General features: G+C 37.8%; 1 protein-coding gene and 1 long non-coding RNA gene across 3 annotated transcripts in view; one reads left to right on the top strand and one right to left on the bottom strand.

Moving 5' to 3' along the window:
* The window catches only part of LOC127617864 (serine/threonine-protein phosphatase 4 regulatory subunit 3-like), a 61,285-nt gene that overhangs the window by 31,206 nt on the left and 6,090 nt on the right, over positions 1-23,989 (bottom strand). The window lies entirely within an intron of this gene.
* Positions 18,533-23,807, top strand: LOC127617865 (uncharacterized). The gene is made up of 3 exons (XR_007967384.1): positions 18,533-18,671; positions 22,896-22,941; positions 23,724-23,807. It is a non-coding gene; the product is annotated as an uncharacterized LOC127617865 (long non-coding RNA).

Here is a 23,989-nt window from a genome sequence, read left to right as displayed (position 1 = left end):
ATTTTGCCCTTATTTGCTGAAACAAGATAAAGCTATTATCAATATATAGATCTTTCAATGTGACAAGTCCTTTCTCTGCCCAACAATTAAAAGCAGTGTCTGTAATAGAGGGTGTAAACATATGATTTCTCATAAAAGGGCATGCATTTAGAGATCAGTAAGCAAAAAAGCTTGTCTAAACTGGTTCAATATTTTAAAAGATGCTCTAACAATTGGGTTTAAAGAATGTCTAGATAATGACTCAGAAAGAGGTATCTTTGTACAAATTGGAGCAGGTAATGATGTGGGCCTACAAGAAGCCTTTTCTAACAACAGCCATGCCAGGTTATCAGAAGGGTTGATCCATTACAACATAAATGTAATATTAGAAGCGCAACAGTATTGCTGAAGATTAGGGAGGGACAGACCACCACAAGAATGATGTCTTTGTATTATATCTTTACGTGCACTTTATAAAGGTATATATATATATATATATATATATATATATATATATAGGTATGTTATTTAGTCTGTGTAGTCTCATGTGGTACTATGTTGGTCCTTTGTTGTTTTTATGTAGCACCATGGTCCTGGAGGAACGTTGTCTCGTTTCGCTGTGTACTGTACTAACTGTATATGGTTGAAACGACAATAAAAACCACTTGACTTGACATATCCGAGGGATTTTCCTATTCCAGATAAAGTCAGATATCAGGGTGTCTATATGCATGAAGAAAGATTTTGTTAAAAAAATAGGAAGACTTTGAAACAAAAACAAAAATCTAGGCAACACATTCATATTGACCGCATTAATTCTACCTCCTAAAGATAATAAGAGCAGGTTCCAACGGTCAAGATCCTCTTTTAAATGGTTTATGAGAGAGTGGAAGTTAGCTTTATAGAGTTTATTATATTAATAAGTAATCCAGATACCCAAGTATTTAAACTTTTCTGTACTTATTTTAAATGGAAAAGTGTTAGATAATGTTGAATGAGATGTTAGATTTATTGGCATGAGTTCACTTTTCTGTAAATTTACTTTATATCCAGAGATTTTGCCAAAGATATATAACAGTCCAGTGGCGTAGTGGCTAAAGCACAGGGCCGTTAATCAGAAGGTCGCTGGTTCGAACCCCACGGCCACCACCATTGTGTCCTTGAGCAAGGCACTTAATTCCAGGTTGTTCCGGGGGGATTGTCCCTGTAATAAGTGCACTGTAAGTCGCTTTGGATAAAAGCGTCTGCCAAATGCATAAATGTAAATCCACAGTTAGTGGTTCAATTACTAATGCAAATAAAAGGGGCGATAAAGGACAACCACCAGTCTCGTGCCACGTTGTAGAGAGAAAAAGGGAGATAGGTTATTATTTGTATGTACTGCCGCCAGAGGGGATGTATAAAAGAACTTTAATCCATTGAATACATTTTGAACCAAACGCAAATTTCTTCAAAACATAAAAAAAAAAAAAAAGGGTCCTACTCCACCCGGTCAAAAGCTTTCTCAGCATCGAGTGATAGCAGTACATCAGGGACATCAGATGGAGTGGGATCATAAAGAATATTTAAGAGCGGACGTATATTAGAAAACAATTGTAGAGTTTTGATAAATCCAGTTTGATCACTGGATATTATAGAAGGCAGAACAGTTTCTAACCTACGAGCCAACATTTTAGCCAGGATTTTACTGTCCACATTAAGAAGAGTGATGGGGTGATAAGAGCCACAATCAAGAGGATCCTTTTTTTCCTTGAGAATGAGTGATATGACTGCTTGTCGCATAGTTGGAGGTAGTGTACCAGAAGAAAAAGATTCCTCAAAAACACTTAATAAGGGCGGAGATAATTCATTCTTCAATTTTTTATAAAACTCGCTCGGACATCTGGGCCAGGCGATTTTCCGTTTTGCATAGACATTACTGAGGCATTAATTTCTTCAACCAAATAGGGAGTTTCGAGTTCAACTGCTGCCTCGCTGTCAATTGGAGGAATGGTAATCTTATAAAAATGAAGAAAACAGCTTCTTATCCTTATGGGATTCAGAAGTATATAATTCTGAATAGAACTCATAAAAACAATGATTAATCTGTGAGTGTCCTGTAAACCTAAAGCCTAATTTATCTTTTATTTTTTGTCTCAGTTGATAAGCCAAAACTCTCCCGGCCTTCTCACCATGTTCATATGATTTATGGCATGTTTTCTTCATCAGATTTTCAATGTATTTAGTACTTAAGACTATATTCTGTTTGAAGTGATAATCGTTGTTTATATAAATTAGGCGATGATTTCTGGGTCAGGGTTGCATCTAATTTTAGTATAGCATTTTCTAATTCCTCAAGTCTGGCTGTTTGTACTTTTCTAATGTAAGAACTATAAGATATTATTTCTCCTCTCAAATATGCTTTCAGTGCTTCCCATATAACTGAAAATGGCATTCCCGGGGTTTGGTTATGTTCAAGAAATGTTTTTATCTTAGACGATATAAGTTTAACAAATACTTCATCTGAAAGCAACAAAGTGTTTAAGCGCCAGGGACGATATCTGTCATATGTAACCGGTATGCATAATGTAATTTATAGCGGGGCATGATCTGAAATAACAATAGCATGATACTCACAATAACTAATTAAAGGGAGAAAAAGTAGTCTATACGTGAATACGTTTGATGAACAGGTGAGAAAAAAGAATAACTTCTTGACCCAGGATTGCGAAAACGCCACACATCAGATACCCCCATATGTGTCAAGGAATAATTGAATGGTATCAGCTGATTTGGATGGAATGGTAGCTTTGATAGAATTACGATCTAACAATGAAGACATTATGCAATTCATATCTCCTCCTAGTATCAAATAGTGTGTCCAGTTTTGGTCATCTAGAAAAAAATGTTTGTGAAAAAAAACTATCATAATAATTTGGTGCATATACATTAGCTAGGACAACTGGTAAGTTGTAAAGTTTACCAACTACTATGACAAAGTGACCTGTAGAGTCTGCTACAACCTTCGAAACCTCAAATGGGATATTTTTTCCAATAAGAATTGCTGTGCCTCTAGATTTAGAATTAAAATGAGAGTGATATAACGGACCTAACCACTCACACTTCAATCTAAAATGGTCTTTTACATAAATGAGTTTCCTGAAGAAAGGCTATCCCCCCTTTAAGTTGTTTTAAATGCAGAAGTACTTTTCTACGCTTGACAGGGTGATTTAAGGACTTAACATTCCAGCTAACAAAATTTATATTGTAGCCTGCTGATCTACTGGCTATGATAACCATTTTTTATTTAAAAAACAAAAACAGAATCCAGCCATGACAGTATAGGATCTGAGCAAGTATTATTAATAGTAACAGTAGTCCCTGCACTAAATTAACAGAAAAAATGCTAATTGAAAAGTGCAAAATAAGAATCTGGTGCAGTAAAAACCCACCCCCGTTCACCCAAAAGAACAGAGTGAACCCCAAACCCATTGAAAAGACATCCACACATTTAAGTGCTTATTATAGAGAAAACAGTAAAGCAGGCGCTCCAAGTCAAAATAAAAATAAAGAGCGTATAACCTATTATCCATATTAGTCTTGAATGCAATGTGGTCCATTTTCAAATCTAAAAAAAAATAAATACATATTAATAAATATTAACATGTCCAAAAATGTAAAAAACAAAGAAAAAAAAAAAAAAGTGCAAAATGTAGTTTTATATCTGTTACCGTCTTTTTCATACATTCTAAATCTGAGCACAACAGCGCGATGTTGCCGACAACCTCCGTTTTAACAGCGTGTCATTCTGATCTCATATTGTTGAATTGACTAACTGGGGCCCAGGTCAGGAAGCAGACAAACTGGTTAATCCGAACAACTGCTAGCTGCCTCGAGACATCACACAGGTCACATAAACTACAACACATACAGACAGTATCACCTAGATATCTCATAGAGACTGTGTCTGTTCCCCGAACTACCAAACACAAAACTCTCACTAAAGACATTTAGAAAAAATTTTATTACGGTCAAACTTGAAAAAAATAAAAAAATAAAGATAAACAACAAATAGGGCTACTAAACATTAGATCTCTGTCTACCAAAGCACTAATTGTTAATGAAATTATTACAGATCATAGTTTGGATGCGCTCTGTTTGACTGAAACCTGGCTTAAACCAGATGAATATATTAGTTTAAATCAATCTACTCCCCCAGGTTACTGTTATAAACATGAGCCTCATCTGAAGGGTCGAGGAGGAGGTGTTGATACAATTTACAGTGAAGTTTTCGTTGTTTCTCAGAGGACAGGATATAAATGCAAGTCTTGAACTAATAATGCTTAATGTGACACCGTCAAATTTAAATAAAAAAGCTATGTCGTCTTTTACACTTGCAACAATGTATAGATCACCCGGGGCTTATTCTGATTTCCTTGGGGAATTTGCTAATTTGTTATTAGATTTTGTAGTTACTGTAGATAGAGCTTTAATTGTTGGTGACTTTAACATTCACATAGATAATGAAAATGACACATTGGGATTAGCATTTATCGATATTCTCAACTCTCTTGGAGTCAGACAAAATGTTACAGGACCAACTCATTGCCATAATCATACGCTAGATTTAATTCTGTCATATGGAGTTGATGTTGATACTATAGAAATTCTGCAGCAGAGCAATGACATCTCGGATCATTACCTCGTCTCTTGTATGCTGCAATCAGCTAATGTTACTCAATCTACACCGAGCTATCATTCAGGTAGAACTATTCTTTTGACCACCAAAGATAGCTTCACTAATAATCTTCCAGATCTATCTCATACACTCAATAAACCCCAAAGCCCAGAAGAACTTGATGAAATAACAAAAAATATAAATGCAGTCTTCTCTAGCACTCTTGATATTGTCGCCCCACCTCGATTAAAGAAAATTAAAGAAATAAGCCCTGCACCATGGTACAATGATCACACTCATGCTCTCAAGAGAGCAGCTCGGAAAATGGAGCGCATGTGGAAAAATTCATAATTAGAAGTATTTCAGGGTGCATGGAAGGATAGTGTCTGTAGAAATAGACAGGCACTCAAAGCTGCCAGATCAGCATATTTGGGTAAACTCATAGAAAATAACCACAACAATCCTAGATATTTATTCAGTACTGTGGCTAAATTGGTTAGGAATAAAGCCTCAACAGAACCAGATATTCCATCACAGCACAAGAGTAATGACTTCATGAATTTCTTTACAGATAAAATTGAAATAATCAGAAATAAAATTGGAATTATGCAATCATCTGTCATAGCACCTCAGAAAACAGTGTCGAATAATTTTCCTCACGTGCAACTTCAATCCTTCGCTATCATAGGTCATGAAGAGCTAACAAAACTTATTGAAACATCAAAAGCCACAACATGTTTTTAGATCCTATACAAAATAAGCTCTTAAAAGAGGTATCTCCTGTAATCTCAGAACCTCTTCTTAATATTAACTCCTCGCTATGCTTAGGACATGTCCCAAGAAACTTTAAAATGGCAATTATCAAATCGCTTATTAAGAAGCCACAACTTGATCCTAGAGAACTGGCTAATTATAGACCGATTTCAAATCTCCCATTTGTCAAAAATACTAGAAAAGGTAGTATCCTCCCAAATATGTTCATTTCTACAGAGAAATAGTATATACAAAGAATTTCAGTCAGGATTTAGGCCTCATCACAGTACAGAGACTGCACTTATCAGAGTTACAAATGTCTTGCTCTTATCATCTGATCACGGCTGAATTTCTCTTCTAGTGGTTTTAGATCTTAGTGCTGCATTCGACATGATAGATCACGACATTCTCTTGAATAGGCTGGAGAATTATGTTGGCATTTGTGGAGTCGCATTAGCATGGTTTAGGTCATATTTAGCAGACCGCTACCACTTTGTCTATGTAAATGAGGATTGTCAAACCAAACAAAAGTAAAATATGGAGTGATCCCACAGGGGAAAATTGGGGAAAATTGCAATCGGTGCATCTCTAGTATGAAATCAATAGGGTTCCTGCAACCCTAATAAACAGAATATCACTATGAAATCAACAGGGTTCCCGAACCCCTAATAAACAGAATATCAGTATGAAATCAATGGGGTTCCTCCAACCCTAATAAACAGAATATCAGTATGAAATCAATGGGGTTCCCGCACCCCTAATAAACAGAATATCAGTATGAAATCAATGGGGTTCCTGCACCCCTAATAAACAGAATATCAGTATGAAATCAATGGGGTTCCTGCACCCCTAATGAACAGAATATCAGTATGAAATCAATGGGGTTCCCGCACCCCTAAAAAACAGAATATCAGTATGAAATCAATGGGGTTCCTGCACCCCTAATGAACAGAATATCAGTATGAATACAATGAGGTTCCTGCACCCCTAATAAACAGAATATCAGTATGAATACAATGGGGTTCCTGCAACCCTAATAAACAGAATATCAGTATGAAATCAATGGGGTTCCCGCACCCCTAATAAACAGAATATCAGTATGAAATCAATGGGGTTCCTGCACCCCTAATAAACAGAATATCAGTATGAAATCAATGGGGTTCCTGCACCCCTAATAAACAGAATATCAGTATGAAATCAATGGGGTTCCCGCACCCCTAATAAACAGAATATCAGTATGAAATCAATGGGGTTCCTGCAACCCTAATAAACAGAATATCAGTATGAAATCAATGGGGTTCCTGCACCCCTAATAAACAGAATATCAGTATGAAATCAATGGGGTTCCTGCACCCCTAATAAACAGAATATCAGTATGAAATCAATGGGGTTCCCGCACCCCTAATAAACAGAATATCAGTATGAAATCAATGGGGTTCCTGCACCCCTAATAAACAGAATATATAATGGGGTTCCTGCACCTTCGGTGCTTGGACCCCTAATAAACAGAAAATTGGCAAGAATACAATAGGGTTACTGCACCTTCAGTGTTTGGATCCCTAATAAACAGAAAATCAGCACGAATTCAATAGGGTTACTGCACCTTTGGTGCTTGGACCCCCAAAAAACTGAATATCAGCAAGAATACAATAGGGTTACTGCACCTTTGGTGCTTGGACCCCCATTAAACAGAAAAGAAGAACAAATACAATTGGGTTCCTGCACCCCTAATAAACAGAATATCAGTATGAATACAATAGGGTTACTGCACCTTTGGTGCATGGGCCCCTAATAAACAGATTATCAGCAAGAATACAATAGGGTTACTGCACCTTGGACCCCTAATATAAAGACAATCAGCAAGAATACAGAAGGGTTACTGCACCTTTGGTGCTTGGACTCCTAATAAAAAGAAAACCAGTATGAATACAATAGGGTTCCTGCACCCCTAATAAACAGAATATCAGTATGTTATATAATTGGGTTCCTGCACCCCTAATAAACAGAATATCAGTATGAATACAACAGGGTTACTGCACCTTCTGTGCTTGGAACCCTAATAAAAAGATTATCAGTAAGAATACAAAAGGGTTACTGCATCTTCGGTCCTTGGACTCCTAATAAAAAGAAAACCAGTACGAATACAATAGGGTTCCTGCACCCCTAATAAACAGAATATCAGTATGAAATCAATGGGGTTCCTGCAACCCTAATAAACAGAATATCAGTATGAATACAATAGGGTTACTGCACCTTCTGTGCTTGGAACCCTAATAAAAAGAATATCAGCAAGAATACAAAAGGGTTACTGCATCTTCGGTCCTTGGACTCCTAATAAAAAGAAAACCAGTACGAATACAATAGGGTTCCTGCACCCTTAATAAACAGAATATCAGTATGAATACAATGAGGTTCCTGCACCCCTAATAAACAGAATATCAGTATGAAATCAATGGGGTTCCTGCAACCCTAATAAACAGAATATCAGTATGAAATCAATGGGGTTCCTGCAACCCTAATAAACAGAATATCAGTATGAAATCAATGAGGTTCCTGCACCCCTAATAAACAGAATATCAGTACGAATACAATGGGGTTCCTGCACCCCTAATAAACAGAATATCAGTATGAAATCAATGGGGTTCCTGCAACCCTAATAAACAGAATATCGGTATGAAATCAATGGGGTTCCCGCACCCCTAATAAACAGAATATCAGTATGAAATCAATGGGGTTCCTGCACCCCTAATAAACAGAATATCAGTATGAAATCAATGGGGTTCCTGCACCCCTAATAAACAGAATATATAATGGGGTTCCTGCACCTTCGGTGCTTGGACCCCTAATAAACAGAAAATTGGCAAGAATACAATAGGGTTACTGCACCTTCAGTGTTTGGATCCCTAATAAACAGAAAATCAGCACAAATTCAATAGGGTTACTGCACCTTTGGTGCTTGGACCCCCAAAAAACTGAATATCAGCAAGAATACAATAGGGTTACTGCACCTTTGGTGCTTGGACCCCCATTAAACAGAAAAGAAGAACAAATACAATTGGGTTCCTGCACCCCTAATAAACAGAATATCAGTATGAATACAATAGGGTTACTGCACCTTTGGTGCTTGGACCCCCATTAAACAGAAAAGAACAACAAATACAATTGGGTTCCTGCACCCCTAATAAACAGAATATCAGTATGAATACAATAGGGTTACTGCACCTTTGGTGCATGGGCCCCTAATAAACAGATTATCAGCAAGAATACAATAGGATTACTGCACCTTGGACCCCTAATATAAAGACAATCAGCAAGAATACAGAAGGGTTACTGCACCTTTGGTGCTTGGACTCCTAATAAAAAGAAAACCAGTATGAATACAATAGGGTTCCTGCACCCCTAATAAACAGAATATCAGTATGTTATATAATTGGGTTCCTGCACCCCTAATAAACAGAATATCAGTATGAATACAACAGGGTTACTGCACCTTCTGTGCTTGGAACCCTAATAAAAAGAATATCAGCAAGAATACAAAAGGGTTACTGCATCTTCGGTCCTTGGACTCCTAATAAAAAGAAAACCAGTACGAATACAATAGGGTTCCTGCACCCCTAATAAACAGAATATCAGTATGAAATCAATGAGGTTCCTGCACCCCTAATAAACAGAATATATAATGGGGTTCCTGCACCTTCGGTGCTTGGACCCCTAATAAACAGAATATCAGTATGAAATCAATGAGGTTCCTGCACCCCTAATAAACAGAATATATAATGGGGTTCCTGCATCTTCGGTGCTTGGACCCCTAATAAACAGAAAATCGGCAAGAATACAATAGGGTTACTGCACCTTCAGTGTTTGGACCCCTAAATAACAGAAAAGCAGTGCAAATACAATTGGGTTCCTGCACCCCTAATAAACAGAAAATCAGTAAGAATACAATAGGGTTACTGCACCTTCAGTGTTTGGATCCCTAATAAACAGAAAACCAGTATGAATACAACAGGATTCCTGCATCTTCGGTCCTTGGACTGATATTCATACTGATATTCTGCACCCCTAATAAACAGAATATCAGTATGAATACAATAGGGTTACTGCACCCCTAATAAACAGAAAATCAGTACGAATACAACAGGGTTACTGCACCTTCTGTGCAAGGAACCCTAATAAAAAGAATATCAGTATGAATACAATAGGTTTCCTGCACCCCTAATAAACAGAATATCAGTATACAATAGGGTTCCTGCACCCCTAATAAACAGAATATCAGTATGAATACAATGAGGTTCCGGCACCACTAATAAACAGAAAATCAGTACGAATACAATAGGGTTACTGCACCTTCAGTGTTTGGATCCCTAATAAACAGAAAATCAGCACGAATTCAATAGGGTTACTGCACCTTTGGTGCTTGGACCCCCATTAAACAGAAAAGAAGAACAAATACAATTGGGTTCCTGCACCCCTAATAAACAGACTATCAGTATGAATACAATAGGGTTACTGCACCTTGGACCCCTAATATAAAGACAATCAGCAAGAATACAGAAGGGTTACTGCACCTTTGGTGCTTGGACTCCTAATAAAAAGAAAACCAGTATGAATACAATAGGGTTCCTGCACCCCTAATAAACAGAATATCAGTATGTTATATAATGGGGTTACGGCACCACTAATAAACAGAAAATCAGTACAAATACAACAGGGTTACTGCACCTTCTGTGCTTGGAACCCTAATAAAAAGAATATCAGCAAGAATACAAAAGGGTTACTGCATCTTCGGTCCTTGGACCCCTAATAAACAGAATATCAGTATGAATACAATAGGGTTACTGCACCTTCTGTGCTTGGAACCCTAATAAAAAGAATATCAGCAAGAATACAAAAGGGTTACTGCATCTTCGGTCCTTGGACCCCTAATAAACAGAATATCAGTATGAATACAACAGGGTTACTGCACCTTCTGTGCTTGGAACCCTAATAAAAAGAATATCAGTATGAATACAATAGGGTTCCTGCACCCCTAATAAACAGAATATCAGTATGAATACAACAGGGTTACTGCACCTTCTGTGCTTGGAACCCTAATAAAAAGAATATCAGCAAGAATACAAAAGGGTTACTGCATCTTCGGTCCTTGGACCCCTAATAAACAGAATATCAGTATGAATACAACAGGGTTACTGCACCTTCTGTGCTTGGAACCCTAATAAAAAGAATATCAGTATGAATACAATAGGGTTCCTGCACCCCTAATAAACAGAATATCAGTATGAATACAATAGGGTTACTGCACCTTCTGTGCTTGGAACCCTAATAAAAAGAAAACCAGTATGAATACAATTGGGTTCCTCCACCCCTAATAAACAGAATATCAGTATGAATACAATAGGGTTACTGCACCTTCTGTGCTTGGAACCCTAATAAAAAGAAAACCAGTATGAATACAATAGGGTTCCTGCACCCCTAGTAAACAGAATATCAGTATGAATACAATAGGGTTACTGCACCTTTGGTGCATGGGCCCCTAATAAACAGATTATCAACAAGAATACAATAGGGTTACTGCACCCCTAATAAACAGAATATCAGTATGTATATAATGGGGTTCCGGCACCACTAATAAACAGAATATTAGTACGAATACAACAGGGTTACTGCACCTTCTGTGCTTGGAACCCTAATAAAAAGAAAACCAGTATGAATACAATAGGGTTCCTGCACCCCTAGTAAACAGAATATCAGTATGAATACAACAGGGTTCCTGCATCTTCGGTCCTTGGACCCCCATTAAACAGAAAAGAAAAACAAATACAATTGGGTTCCTGCACCCCTAATAAACAGAATATCAGTATGAATACAATAGGGTTACTGCACCTTTGGTGCATGGGCCCTTAATAAACAGATTATCAGCAAGAATACAATAGGGTTACTGCACCTTTGGTGCTTGGACCCCTAATATAAAGACAATCAGCAAGAATAGAATAGGGTTACTGCACCTTTGGTGCTTGGACCCCTAATATAAAGAATATCAGCAAGAATACAATTGGGTTCCTGCACCCCTAATAAACAGAATATCAGTATGTATATAATGGGGTTCCGGCACCACTAATAAACAGAAAATCAGTACGAATGCAAACAGGGTTCCTGCATATTTGGTGCTTGGACCCCTATCAAACAGAAAAGCAATACAAATACAGTTGGGTTACTGAACACCTAATAAACAGAATATCAGTATGAATACAACTGGGTTCCTGCAACCCTAATGAACAGAATATCAGTATGAATACAATGGGGTTCCTGCACACCTAATAAACAGAATATCAGTATGAATACAATTGGGTTCCTGCACCCCTAACAACAGAAAATAGGGTTACTGCACCTTCTGTGCTTGGACCCCTAATAAACAGAATATCAGTATGAAATCAATGGGGTTCCTGCACCACTAATAAACAGAATATCAGTATGAATTCAACAGGGTTACTGCACCTTCTGTGCTTGGAACCCTAATAAAAAGATTATCAGCAAGAATACAAAAGGGTTACTGCATCTTCGGTCCTTGGACCCCTAATAAACAGAATATCAGTATGAATACAATGGGGTTCCTGCACACCTAATAAACAGAATATCAGTATGAAATCAATGAGGTTCCTGCACCCCTAATAAACAGAATATATAATGGGGTTCCTGCACCTTCGGTGCTTGGACCCCTAATAAACAGAATATCAGTATGAAATCAATGGGGTTCCTGCACCCCTAATAAACAGAATATATAATGGGGTTCCTGCACCTTCGGTGCTTGGAGCCCTAATAAACAGAAAATCGGCAAGAATACAATAGGGTTACTGCACCTTCAGTGTTTGGACCCCTAAATAACAGAAAAGCAGTGCAAATACAATTGGTTTCCTGCACCCCTAATAAACAGAATATCAGTATGAATACAATAGGGTTCCTGCACCCCTAATAAACAGAATATCAGTATGAATACAATGAGGTTCCTGCACCCCTAATAAACAGAATATCAGTATGAATACAATAGGGTTCCTTCACCCCTAATAAACAGAAAATCAGTATAAATACAATAGGGTTACTGCACCTTCTTTGCTTGGAACCCTAATAAAAAGAAAACCAGTATGAATACAATAGGGTTCCTGCACCCCTAATAAACAGAATATCAGTATGAATACAACAGGGTTCCCGCATCTTCGGTCCATGGACCCCCATTAAACAGAAAAGGAGAACAAATACAATTGGGTTCCTGCACCCCTAATAAACAGAATATCAGTATGAATACAATAGGGTTACTGCACCTTTGGTGCTTGGACCCCTAATATAAAGACAATCAGCAAGAATAGAATAGGGTTACTGCACCTTTGGTGCTTGGACCCCTAATATAAAGACAATCAATAAGAATACAATTGGGTTCCTGCACCCCTAATAAACAGAATATCAGTACGAATACAACAGGGTTACTGCACCTTCTGTGCTTGGAACCCTAATAAAAAGAATATCAGCAAGAATACAATAGGGTTCCTGCACCCCTAATAAACAGAATATCAGCAAGAATACAATAGGGTTCCTGCACCCCTAATAAACAGAATATCAGTATGAATACAACAGGGTTACTGCACCTTCTGTGCTTGGAACCCTAATAAAAAGAATATCAGCAAGAATACAATAGGGTTCCTGCACCCCTAATAAACAGAATATCAGCAAGAATACAATAGGGTTCCTGCACCCCTAATAAACAGAATATCAGTATGAATACAATTGGGTTCCTGCAACCCTAATGAACAGAATATCAGTATGAATACAATGAGGTTCCTGCACCTCTAATAAACAGAATATCAGTATGAATACAATTGGGTTCCTGCAACCCTAATGAACAGAATATCAGTATGAATACAATGGGGTTCCTGCACACCTAATAAACAGAAAATCAGTATGAATACAATTGGGTTCCTGCACCCCTAACAACAGAAAATAGGGTTACTGCACCTTCTGTGCTTGGACCCCTAATAAACAGAATATCAGTATGAAATCAATGGGGTTCCTGCACCACTAATAAACAGAAAATCAGTACGAATACAACAGGGTTACTGCACCTTCTGTGCTTGGAACCCTAATAAACAGAATATCAGTATGAATACAATGGGGTTCCTGCACACCTAATAAACAGAATATCAGTATGAAATCAATGAGGTTCCTGCACCCCTAATAAACAGAATATATAATGGGGTTGCTGCACCTTCGGTGCTTGGACCCCTAATAAACAGAATATATAATGGGGTTGCTGCACCTTCGGTGCTTGGAGCCCTAATAAACAGAAAATCGGCAAGAATACAATAGGGTTACTGCACCTTCAGTGTTTGGACCCCTAAATAACAGAAAAGCAGTGCAAATACAATTGGGTTCCTGCACCCCTAATAAACAGAATATCAGTATGAATACAATGAGGTTCCTGCACCCCTAATAAACAGAATATCAGTATGAATACAATAGGGTTCCTGCACCCCTAATAAAAGGAATATCAGTATGAATACAATGAGGTTCCTTCACCCCTAATAAACAGAAAATCAGTATGAATACAATAGGGTTACTGCACCTTCTTTGCTTGGAACCCTAATAAAAAGAAAACCAGTATGAATACAATAGGGTTCCTGCACCCCTAATAAACAGAATATCAGTATGAATACAATGAGGTTCCTTCACCCCTAATAAACAGAAAATCAGTATGAATACAATAGGGTTACTGCACCTTCTTTGCTTGGAACCCTAATAAAAAGAAAACCAGTATGAATACAATAGGGTTCCTGCACCCCTAATAAACAGAATATCAGTATGAATACAATGAGGTTCCTGCACCCCTAATAAACAGAATATCAGTATGAATACAACAGGGTTCCCGCATCTTCGGTCCATGGACCCCCATTAAACAGAAAAGGAGAACAAATACAATTGGGTTCCTGCACCCCTAATAAACAGAATATCAGTATGAATACAATAGGGTTACTGCACCTTTGGTGCTTGGACCCCTAATATAAAGACAATCAGCAAGAATACAATTGGGTTCCTGCACCCCTAATAAACAGAATATCAGTATGAATACAATGAGGTTCCTGCACCTCTAATAAACAGAATATCAGTATGAATACAATTGGGTTCCTGCACCCCTAACAACAGAAAATAGGGTTACTGCACCTTCTGTGCTTGGACCCCTAATAAACAGAAAACCAGTACGAATACAAACAGGGTTCCTGCATATTTGGTGCTTGGACCCCATCAAACAGAAAAGCAATACAACTACAGTTGGGTTACTGAACAACTAATAAACAGAATATCAGTATGAATACAATTGGGTTCCTGCAACCCTAATGAACAGAATATTAGTATGAATACAACAGGGTTACTGCACCTTCTGTGCTTGGAACCCTAATAAAAAGAATATCAGCAAGAATACAATAGGGTTCCTGCACCCCTAATAAACAGAATATCAGCAAGAATACAATAGGGTTCCTGCACCCCTAATAAACAGAATATCAGCAAGAATACAATAGGGTTCCTGCACCCCTAATAAACAGAATATCAGTATGAATACAATGAGGTTCCTGCACCTCTAATAAACAGAATATCAGTATGAATACAATTGGGTTCCTGCAACCCTAATGAACAGAATATCAGTATGAATACAATTGGGTTCCTGCACCCCTAACAACAGAAAATAGGGTTACTGCACCTTCTGTGCTTGGACCCCTAATAAACAGAATATCAGTATGAAATCAATGGGGTTCCTGCACCCCTAATAAACAGAATATCAGCAAGAATACAAAAGGGTTACTGGGCAGATGACGTGACGCATGTTTTTTCTGTAATTAAGTCTAAATGTTTACTGAACTGCATTTCTCAACTAAAACACCACATGCCAGTGGGGCATAGAACATCATTTTATTTCAATATTATGATTTTGGGACGTAAAATGTATTTGGTGTTGTTCATATTTCAAGATGAATAGCAAAATGTCCTGCGGTGTGACTGTAACATTGATTACTCATCAAATGTAAATATTAGTAAAATAAAGCAGATATGTTTGGAGCAGCTAATAAATGCCTTGGCATTATTTTGTATGTATTTATTTAATTAACTTAAGTTTTCAAAATGCTAAAAAGTACTAAAATAATATTTACAGTACATTTAGTTTTGAAACACAAATGCTGTCCTGTAGCGTGACATTGGATATTAGATTTTTGTACTGGCAGTTACATGGACAGCCATAGTGGTCCTTTAGTCAAGCTCCCTACCAGGAATTCCCCCAGATGTTTGTATGTCCTAAGGAGGTTAAAAGGTGAGTGTTAATCTCTTATTAATTTGATAAATTTCATCATTTCTGTCAGACCATGAACGTGTCCATTTTTGATAGTCCTGTGGTGTGACTGATCTAGTTCGAGAAAAAAGAAAAATATTTAAAAAAAATAATCATATTCAGGTCTAAAACAATGAACTTATTCAGTTACTGTAATGCCCAAGGTCAGACTTAATTAGCAATGACTCAAAATGGCAGCAAAGGTGAAAGAGTCCTGTGGTGTGACATAATTAAGTCAGATGTCTAGCTAGATTCTCGTCTGTTATGTTTGCAATATTAAACATAAATATAAATATTTATCTGTCTCTATATATATATATATATATATATATTAAACAAATATTGTAAATATTATATATAATACACAATCCTGATGAATTCGCTAGGTGGGAGCAGTCAGAGCGGGTGAAGGTGACTGTAGGGGAAAAGGTGTTCACGAACTGGGTTAAAAAAGGGGTTGAGGGAACGCTGGGAAAGCTGGCACAGACCTTCCAGCGTGACCTGGAGTCAATTGCATCCCATCAATTCCCATCAATTCAATTGGATGCACCAATCAGCCAAAATGAGGGAGATAAAGGAGAAATTGCAAGAAAATGATTTGGTGTTGCACGTTGATTTCTCTGAAAATGATGGATGCAAACTGAACACAGAAACACTGAACACAGAAATTCAATCTTTCCACTTTGGTGGAAATAGAAACCAAGTAACCATACATACAGTGGTTGCCTACACCAAAACGGACATTCAGAGCTTTGCAACCATCTCAAAATCTCTGAGGCATGATGAGCGTGCTGTATGGGCTCACTTACAGCCAGTCATTGAAGACCTCCAAATGCAGCATGACACACAGTTTGAGTCACTCCACCTCATCAGTGATGGTCCTGTGACACAGTATCGCAACAAGGCAAACTGTTTCCTAATGAGTACGCTACCATTTACCTGGGGGTTCCAGTGTCTCACATGGAATTACAGTGAACGGGGCCACGGAAAAGGAGCTCCTGATGGGGTTGGAGCTTGTGTGAAGCGTATGGCAGATCAGGCTGTCCAAAGGGGGGCTGACCTGCAAACTGCAGAGGCCCTCTTTGACTTGAAGATAGGAAAGGAAATAGAAGACTTTGACAAACTGCTCCCTCTTGTGCTCCCTGCTGTGAAAGGCATACTAGGTACACACCAGATTTTCTCCACAACACCAGGGGAGGTGTTTCATAGGGCAGTAAGTTGCTTCTGCAGCTACCCAAGTGTGTGGCTGCTTCAAGGTTACAAAAGTCACAATGGCTGGTGACAGTCCAGCTCAAGAGATTAACCCTATCCCTACCCAGTCCTTCTTGGATGAAGATGTTGAAAGTGACCAAGACCAAGTGTTTGAAGTGGGAAAGTTCATCATAGTAAAATATGATGAGAAGCGATATGTGGGCCAAGTGTTGAATATTCAGGGATAGGAAATACAGGCGAACTGTATGGTTCAACATGGAAACAAGAATGCCTTCCAGTGGCCTGACAAAGAAGATACCATTTACTAATCGCGGAGTGACATAATTGGTAAGATTTCAGAGCCTGAGCCCCATGGTCGAGTTGCGAAGTTAAACACATGGACTGGCTCATGTTCAACACATAAGTTTGCCATTTCTCCTATGAAATAATTTCTACATCCTTTTTTTTTTTTTTTTTTTTTGATATTGGCTCTAACAGCTTGTCATGTTTATGGTCTGATCTTTTGTTAGTGACAACTCCAGAATGTCAAATTTCTCTTGTTCACTGGAATCTTTGTTCAAAGAGCTGAATTGATGATTTTAACATGCTTTTAATTATTTTAGCATGATTTTAATGACTTTCTCCTGAGAAACAAGATATTTGTTTAGTCTTTTAAGTTAAAAATAGAAATGGACTGAATGGACTTTATGACTGGGTCTGATTTGACGCCTTCAAAATGTTAATTATTCAGTATGTCTGTTTTTAGTTCAAATTCATACACTAAGTAATAAGATTGTACTGATGTGTTGCATTTTCATTAATGTTCAAATAGAGATGCAAATGAATTTGTTTGTTACAAAAGTATTCAATAAATTTCACCATAAATCTTCATACAGTGTCTCATTTCGTCCTGTGGAGTGACATCACTTCAAACACAATTAAATGACTTTTACTATGTTAACAAGCTTAAATAATTATATGCATTTCAAAACATTGCATAATATAACTAGACAAAAAACTAATAAACATTTTCAAATATTTTTTCTCATTTTACACAATATTTCCACTGGAGTGAGTGGTAAAAGATGGCACAAGCAAAGAATATAATCGAAAAACAGCTGTGAAAAAAAAATATGCACAAAATTTTAATGATCATTCTTTAAGAATACTTGTTAAACTTAAAACATACCTGATTTGTATTTGAAATTAATATTTCAATATTTGAATTTTATAGTAATTTCATGTCACACTGCAGGACATATTTTGCCTGGAGCTGTGAGAAAAGCTTAATAAATTGCATAATGAGAAAAAAAATCTGCTAACCTCTAACATTTTCAAAAACAACAGTATTTGATCTTTACAAATTCATACAATTCTCAAGCAATTTAGAACTTTGTTTTAAAAAATGCTGTTTCACCCTTATTTGTCATCTACCCTACTGCATCTTCGGTCCTTGGCCCCCTATTAAACAGAAAAGCAGTACAAATACAATGAGGTTCCTGCAACCCTAATGAACAGAATATCAGTATGAATACAATGAGGTTCCTGCACCCCTAATAAACAGAATATCAGTATGAATACAATGAGGTTCCTGCACCCCTAATAAACAGAATATCAGTATGAATACAATGGGGTTCCTGCACCCCTAATAAACAGAATATCAGTATGAATACAATGGGGTTCCTGCACCCCTAATAAACAGAATATCAGTACGAATACAATGAGGTTCCTGCACCCCTAATAAACAGAATATCAGTATGAATACAATGGGGTTCCTGCACCCCTAATAAACAGAATATCAGTATGAATACAATGAGGTTCCTGCACCCCTAATAAACAGAATATCAGTATGAATACAATAGGGTTCCTGCACCCCTAATAAACAGAATATCAGTATGAATACAATGAGGTTCCTGCACCCCTAATAAACAGAATATCAGTATGAATACAATGGGGTTCCTGCACCCCTAATAAACAGAATATCAGTATGAATACAATGAGGTTCCTGCACCCCTAATAAACAGAATATCAGTATGAATACAATGAGGTTCCTGCAACCCTAATGAACAGAATATCAGTATGAATACAATGAGGTTCCTGCAACCCTAATGAACAGAATATCAGTATGAATACAATGAGGTTCCTGCACCCCTAATAAACAGAATATCAGTATGAATACAATGAGGTTCCTGCACCCCTAATAAACAGAATATCAGTATGAATACAATGAGGTTCCTGCACCCCTAATAAACAGAATATCAGTATGAATACAATGAGGTTCCTGCACCCTAATAAACAGAATATCAGTATGAATACAATGAGGTTCCTGCACCCTAATAAACAGAATATCAGTATGAATACAATGAGGTTCCTGCACCCTAATAAACAGAATATCAGTATGAATACAATGAGGTTCCTGCACCCTAATAAACAGAATATCAGTATGAATACAATGAGGTTCCTGCACCCCTAATAAACAGAATATCAGTATGAATACAATGAGGTTCCTGCACCCTAATAAACAGAATATCAGTACGAATACAATGAGGTTCCTGCACCCCTAATAAACAGAATATCAGTATGAATACAATGGGGTTCCTGCACCCCTAATAAACAGAATATCAGTATGAATACAATGAGGTTCCTGCACCCTAATAAACAGAATATCAGTATGAATACAATGAGGTTCCTGCACCCCTAATAAACAGAATATCAGTATGAATACAATGAGGTTCCTGCACCCTAATAAACAGAATATCAGTATGAATACAATGAGGTTCCTGCACCCCTAATAAACAGAATATCAGTATGAATACAATGAGGTTCCTGCACCCTAATAAACAGAATATCAGTATGAATACAATGAGGTTCCTGCACCCCTAATAAACAGAATATCAGTATGAATACAATGGGGTTCCTGCACCCTAATAAACAGAATATCAGTATGAATACAATGAGGTTCCTGCAACCCTAATGAACAGAATATCAGTATGAATACAATGAGGTTCCTGCACCCCTAATAAACAGAATATCAGTACGAATACAATGAGGTTCCTGCAACCCTAATAAACAGAATATCAGTATGAATACAATGAGGTTCCTGCACCCCTAATAAACAGAATATCAGTACGAATACAATGAGGTTCCTGCACCCCTAATAAACAGAATATCAGTACGAATACAATGAGGTTCCTGCACCCCTAATAAACAGAATATCAGTACGAATACAATGGGGTTCCTGCACCCCTAATAAACAGAATATCAGTACGAATACAATGAGGTTCCTGCACCCCTAATAAACAGAATATCAGTACGAATACAATGGGGTTCCTGCACCCCTAATGAACAGAATATCAGTATGAAATCAATGGGGTTCCTGCACCCCTAATAAACAGAATATCAGTATGAATACAATGAGGTTCCTGCACCCCTAATAAACAGAATATCAGTATGAATACAATGGGGTTCCTGCACCCCTAATAAACAGAATATCAGTATGAATACAATGAGGTTCCTGCACCCCTAATAAACAGAATATCAGTATGAATACAATAGGGTTCCTGCACCCTAATAAACAGAATATCAGTATGAATACAATGAGGTTCCTGCACCCCTAATAAACAGAATATCAGTATGAATACAATGGGGTTCCTGCACCCCTAATAAACAGAATATCAGTATGAATACAATGAGGTTCCTGCACCCCTAATAAACAGAATATCAGTATGAATACAATGAGGTTCCTGCACCCCTAATAAACAGAATATCAGTATGAATACAATGGGGTTCCTGCACCCTAATAAACAGAATATCAGTATGAATACAATGAGGTTCCTGCACCCCTAATAAACAGAATATCAGTATGAATACAATGGGGTTCCTGCACCCTAATAAACAGAATATCAGTATGAATACAATGGGGTTCCTGCACCCCTAATAAACAGAATATCAGTATGAATACAATGAGGTTCCTGCACCCCTAATAAACAGAATATCAGTATGAATACAATGAGGTTCCTGCACCCCTAATAAACAGAATATCAGTATGAATACAATGGGGTTCCTGCACCCCTAATAAACAGAATATCAGTATGAATACAATGGGGTTCCTGCACCCCTAATAAACAGAATATCAGTATGAAATCAATGGGGTTCCTGCACCCCTAATAAACAGAATATCAGTATGAAATCAATGAGGTTCCTGCACCCCTAATAAACAGAATATCAGTATGAATACAATGAGGTTCCTGCACCCCTAATAAACAGAATATCAGTATGAATACAATGAGGTTCCTGCACCCCTAATAAACAGAATATCAGTATGAATACAATGAGGTTCCTGCACCCTAATAAACAGAATATCAGTATGAATACAATGAGGTTCCTGCACCCCTAATAAACAGAATATCAGTATGAATACAATGAGGTTCCTGCACCCCTAATAAACAGAATATCAGTATGAATACAATGGGGTTCCTGCACCCCTAATGAACAGAATATCAGTATGAATACAATGAGGTTCCTGCACCCCTAATGAACAGAATATCAGTATGAATACAATGGGGTTCCTGCAACCCTAATGAACAGAATATCAGTACGAATACAATGGGGTTCCTGCAACCCTAATGAACAGAATATCAGTACGAATACAATGGGGTTCCTGCACCCCTAATAAACAGAATATCAGTACGAATACAATGGGGTTCCTGCACCCCTAATGAACAGAATATCAGTACGAATACAATAGGGTTCCTGCACCCCTAATGAACAGAATATCAGTACGAATACAATGAGGTTCCTGCACCCCTAATGAACAGAATATCAGTACGAATACAATGAGGTTCCTGCAACCCTAATGAACAGAATATCAGTACGAATACAATGAGGTTCCTGCACCCCTAATGAACAGAATATCAGTACGAATACAATGAGGTTCCTGCACCCCTAATGAACAGAATATCAGTACGAATACAATGAGGTTCCTGCAACCCTAATGAACAGAATATCAGTACGAATACAATGAGGTTCCTGCACCCCTAATGAACAGAATATCAGTACGAATACAATGAGGTTCCTGCACCCCTAATGAACAGAATATCAGTACGAATACAATGGGGTTCCTGCACCCCTAATGAACAGAATATCAGTACGAATACAATGGGGTTCCTGCACCCCTAATGAACAGAATATCAGTACGAATACAATGAGGTTCCTGCACCCCTAATGAACAGAATATCAGTACGAATACAATGAGGTTCCTGCACCCCTAATGAACAGAATATCAGTACGAATACAATGAGGTTCCTGCACCCCTAATGAACAGAATATCAGTACGAATACAATGAGGTTCCTGCACCCCTAATGAACAGAATATCAGTACGAATACAATGAGGTTCCTGCACCCCTAATGAACAGAATATCAGTACGAATACAATGGGGTTCCTGCACCCCTAATGAACAGAATATCAGTACGAATACAATGAGGTTCCTGCAACCCTAATGAACAGAATATCAGTACGAATACAATGGGGTTCCTGCACCCCTAATGAACAGAATATCAGTACGAATACAATGGGGTTCCTGCACCCCTAATGAACAGAATATCAGTACGAATACAATGAGGTTCCTGCACCCCTAATGAACAGAATATCAGTACGAATACAATGGGGTTCCTGCACCCCTAATGAACAGAATATCAGTATGCGAATACAATGGGGTTCCTGCACCCCTAATGAACAGAATATCAGTACGAATACAATGAGGTTCCTGCACCCCTAATGAACAGAATATCAGTACTGAATACAATGAGGTTCCTGCACCCCTAATGAACAGAATATCAGTATGCGAATACAATGGGGTTCCTGCACCCCTAATGAACAGAATATCAGTACGAATACAATGAGGTTCCTGCAACCCTAATGAACAGAATATCAGTACGAATACAATGAGGTTCCTGCACCCCTAATGAACAGAATATCAGTATGAATACAATGGGGTTCCTGCACCCCTAATGAACAGAATATCAGTACGAATACAATGAGGTTCCTGCAACCCTAATGAACAGAATATCAGTATGAATACAATGAGGTTCCTGCACCCCTAATAAACAGAATATCAGTACGAATACAATGAGGTTCCTGCACCCCTAATAAACAGAATATCAGTACGAATACAATGAGGTTCCTGCACCCCTAATAAACAGAATATCAGTACGAATACAATGGGGTTCCTGCACCCCTAATAAACAGAATATCAGTACGAAAACAATGGGGTTCCTGCACCCCTAACAAACAGAAAATAGGGTTACTGCACCTTCAGTGCTTGGACCCCTAATAAACAGAATATCAGTATGAATACAATTGGGTTCCTGCACCCCTAACAAACAGAAAATAGGGTTACTGCACCTTCTGTGCTTGGACCTCTAATAAAGAGAATATCAGTATGAATACAATTGGGTTCCTGCACCCCTAACAAACAGAAAATAGGGTTACTGCACCTTCAGTGCTTGGACCCCTAATAAACAGAATATCAGTACGAATACGATGGGGTTCCTGCACCTCTAATAAACAGAATATCAGTATGAATACAATGGGGTTCCTGCACCTCTAATGAACAGAATATCAGTATGAATACAATGGGGTTCCTGCACCTCTAATGAACAGAATATCAGTATGAATACAATGGGGTTCCTGCACCCCTAATAAACAGAATATCAGTATGAATACAATGGGGTTCCTGCAACCCTAATGAACAGAATATCAGTATGAATACAATGAGGTTCCTGCACCTCTAATGAACAGAATATCAGTATGAATACAATGGGGTTCCTGCAACCCTAATAAACAGAATATCAGTATGAATACAATGGGGTTCCTGCACCTCTAATAAACAGAATATCAGTATGAATACAATTGGCTTCCTGCACTCCTAATAAACAGAATATCATTATGAATACAATGGGGTTCCTGCACCCCTAATGAACAGAATATCAGTATGAATACAACAGGGTTACTGCACCCCTAATAAACAGAAAAGCAGTACGA

Source organism: Xyrauchen texanus, chromosome 24 (genome assembly GCF_025860055.1).
Source record: "Xyrauchen texanus isolate HMW12.3.18 chromosome 24, RBS_HiC_50CHRs, whole genome shotgun sequence".
In the NCBI taxonomy this organism is placed as follows: domain Eukaryota; kingdom Metazoa; phylum Chordata; class Actinopteri; order Cypriniformes; family Catostomidae; genus Xyrauchen; species Xyrauchen texanus.
The sequence above is the reverse complement of the archived record's forward strand: the minus strand, read 5'-3'. Positions and strand labels throughout refer to the sequence as shown.